The sequence below is a fragment of the Ornithodoros turicata genome, chromosome 2 (assembly GCF_037126465.1).
Source record: "Ornithodoros turicata isolate Travis chromosome 2, ASM3712646v1, whole genome shotgun sequence".
NCBI lineage: Eukaryota > Metazoa > Arthropoda > Arachnida > Ixodida > Argasidae > Ornithodoros > Ornithodoros turicata.
In genome coordinates, this window is record NC_088202.1 from 149,631,681 (window position 1) to 149,635,790 (window position 4,110).

Below are 4,110 nucleotides of genomic sequence, written 5' to 3' on the forward strand. Positions count from 1 at the left end.
TTGCAACTTGATTGCATATCTTGAACGCTAGTGTAAGCCAGCATATATTTTGTCTTTATATTTTTCGCATTCTCCCCTCATGTATCGCCCCATTAGGGCATTTGAGGTTGTCATAAATATGCTGCACATGCACTGCAAGTGGAGCCATATAGCTCAGATTTTTTTGTTCCTACATACTTGACTGGCTTTACACAGGGCTTTGGTGAGGCTTTCACTATGACGGGAGGACACCTTCTGACGTCATCCACTCAAACGTTGCTAACGGCACACTGCTGAGGGTGGCCCAGAAGCAGCTGTTCAGTGCTGGTATGGCGACGTTTGAGTGAAAAAGCTTCACCTTTTTTCCTTATATACTCCACATAGAATTGTAATAAACCGCAGCGTAAAAATTGAGAAATTGGTTTATTTAAATTAGGTGAAAATACGCTCACTATGTAGGGAGCAGAGTAGCGACACTGAGACAGCCATATTGGGTCTTCCCCTTCTCCCTGGGAGAGGAAACGGCGCCTTCTTAGAAGGAGAAACCACGTGACTCGAATGACCCAATCGAGGACACCCAACGGCGCTGAAAGGAAGGCGATATTCTGTACCCCTATTTAGTGACTCTAGCTATAAGAAGTAACCACCGATGACCCGCTAGCATGGATATTGCATGATTCAATGCTAGGCAGTACAGGTGGGTTATCTGTCCCTACATCGGTGGCTTGACACTTCCTGCGAGTTTCGAATCGCTTAACGAAAGCGTTTTTAATTCGCTTTGAGAATATCGGAGAGATATCAGGGGACGGCCTCGTCTCCGCCTCTTAAGCACTTCTTGCTGCGGCAAAAAAGGAAAATTTTGGTAACGCCTCCGCTATTGATTTGAGACGAGAAAGACAACAAAAATGACGATTCCCATAGGAATATTCCTCCATCCCACGGCAAGTTCAGGTCAAGGTATTTTCTACACGATCAAGTTTGTCTATCGACGATCTTGACAAACTCTCGCAGTTATAGCTTGCGTCAGTTATACGAATAAGAAAATGGGACTGCTTACTTTATGAAATAGCCTCACACTATGTCGACCTGGGAGTAAAAAGAGACGAGTGATTTGAAAATAACCTGTACACAATTAAAGCCGCTTGCAGGGACGTTTGTTTTGTGCTGCATGATTTGACTTGACCTATCAATGTTGAAATGCACCTGAAAGTGTCAAATGTGTGCCCTATAGATGATGCGAAGCACCGTTATGATACGTCTGTATAAGGGCAAAGCCCGATTCCATTTCGATATCTACCTATTGTGGTTAAATAGAATTATTCAGTGACAGCAGTATATTTTATGCCTATATGTGCGGAAACTTTCCCAGTAAGAGAATAAGTGATATACGATGTTTTCTTTTCCCGATGTTTTCTTGTTTCTACACCCGATGTTTTCTTTTCTTTTCTTTTTTCTTTTTTTGTTTTCAGTTTGTCAAAACACACTTTGCGCAATGTTGGTTTTTGGTGTACCGTCAGAGCGCAGAGAGTGTTGACGCCCGAATTATAAGAACATGAGGGCTATCTTGCGTGACAATTTTCTTTTTCCTTTTCTCAGACTTCGATGACATAAACTTTGACTTTGCAATATGTGATTTTGGTATTGTGGATCTTGAGATTTTGAAGGCTCTGATATCGTGCCATGACCCGTTATAGCAGGAGAATGGGACATAAAAAAAGCTCACAAATATAACACCATAGCACAGCAGACACATGAACACATCCGACACTGAAAGGAAAAAGAATCACCTTCTGTCAAAGCCTTGAACATAGACTAGGAAGAACCTTAAAAGTTACGCCAAGGCTTTAGTAATGATGTGAGACTCTCCCAGTGCGTCGTATTTGTGCAGAGAGAGACCCAGAATCCACCCAACTTTCCATGGCTGTAGGATGTTATATTTAAACAGCATGTACTGTCATTGATATCATTTTGAACAGCATTTGCACTCTTGATTTATGTGGCACTCGATGCAGTTATCTGCAAATAATCTGGTAGTATGCATTCATGTAGATCAAGAAAAGTCCGATTGCTGATGTCACCTTAGATGGACATGAACAACACAGTGTTTTTAGTCACCAGTTTAGTTCGTCGAGCTTATAATTATAATGCAGAGGTTCCACGTCCCTCTTCTTCTTCTTGTCTAGCCTCCCCTGACATGTCATTCCTCCTGGAATGCATTAGGAAAATATTTCCTTCCGAGGCAAGTTGCACTTTTTCAGCGTCTCCAAGGCACCAAATGGATTTTAGCACATCCTTAACTCTGGCCCCTTTCACGACAGGATACGGTTCCTTATATTTCGCGAGGGAAGTCATTTTCTTACTAGTACTTTGCCACCCACTTGAATGTTCGGAATGTCAGTGTCATGGCGCCTGTCAAAGTTGCGCTTCACCTTTCTAAGGTAGCATTCTTCTTCCTCCAATGTCTTACGCTTTTCTCTGAGTGCTACGGCTTCGTCAACACCCCACAACTCTGCTGCCGGCAGCACGAGAAACTTGGCCGTAACGGCTCCTTGAAATGTAGCGCTGCTATCTCGCGCAACAGATGGAACAACACGAAATTTTGAAGGCTAGTCAGGCAGGAGCCCAAATTTTAATTGGTGAAGCCAGAACCTTTTGATGGACAATCAGCCCGCTCAGCCTCCTGGCTTATTTTCCGTAAATATGTCTACGACAACAACTACTGACACGTACACGAAGACTTGGTGTGTTCGTCACTGGAATGGCAATCAAGTGGCTCCGTGTCCAAGACCATTCAGAGCAGTCATGGAAGGAAAAATTGATTTAATTCCGAGAGATTTCAGTTTCCGGTATAGGTGGTCCGAAACTCCTTTAGAATACGTCTTTGAGAAAGGGCTCCTACCAGCCGATGTCTCCAGTTCCTCTCATAATATTAAATATGTCATCTACTATAATAAGGCTGTCAATCGACGAGCTGCTTCACGGGCATCAGAGAACTGTGCGCAACTCCAAGGATGACCAAGGTCTTGCGCAGCTATAGTACAGCACCGCGACCGGCGAGGAACAGGACCAGAGCGTCGAACCGAACCGAAACCGAAAACGGGAATTAGCCGTAATTTTTAGCTGGAACTGAACCGGAACCGAACCGATATAAAAACTTTGGTTATCGATTCGGGTTCGGTTCAGGTTGCTGTGTGGTGGGGAGGATGCGAGCCGTCTACGTTGCTCGGGGAAGGGATGAAAGGGGGTCCTGTTGGTCGAAAAACAGAAATAAATGCATAAAAAAGCGTAACTAAGAGATCATTTGCAGTGGTATATACCTATACTTTTGTAGGATATTAGAACCTGGAACCGGTTCCGAACCGGTTTGCAGCCCCTGAACCGGTTAATCGAACCGATATATGTGAACCCCGGAGCTGAACCGAAACCGAACCTTTATGGTCAAACCCGAACCCGAAAGAAATCGAAAAACGTTTCGGGTTTCGGTTTCGGAAGTTGAGGTTGTCCAATGGGTCGAAAATGGATCCAACTCTCTCTTTGCACTTGTTCTTGCTCGTGCACAGTTTTTTGTCTACAGACACTTCACTCTAGGGCGACGACATCATCGACATCTAGGGCGGCGGTCAGTGATAACAGGATAATGCGCCTTTTACATTAAGATCCCGGGCTCGGAGTCGCACCGTTCCAATCCAACTTAATTAAAAACGCTAAAAGCCCCAGTTCTTGGAGCTAAAATGAGCCTATCAAGCTGTGACACTGAAGGTGGAGACATGGGTGCCGTACAAGACAGTTTGGAGGGTTGACTTGTCCCGGATGATAAGCGCGGAAGGAACCCGCGCTTTGGCGACAGCAGAGAAGGTTTCCGGGGTCTTCGGGACTCCCAAGCAAGTGCGCAGGCTTGAAGATTAAGCAGTTGCAGTTCCTTGAAGGGGGAAATACCGTGCAACACAGGCGAGCAGTAGCGTAAAGTGCCCATAATAAGAGAGTTGTGTACTTGGAGGAGGTCGGTGTAGGAAGGACCCCAAGAGGGCCGACACAGTCGGCGTAGCACGTTGATATAAGAGCCTGTGGTGGCACAGAGGGCAGTAATCTGTCGATACCACGTTAGATCCAGATCAATGATAACGCCAAGGT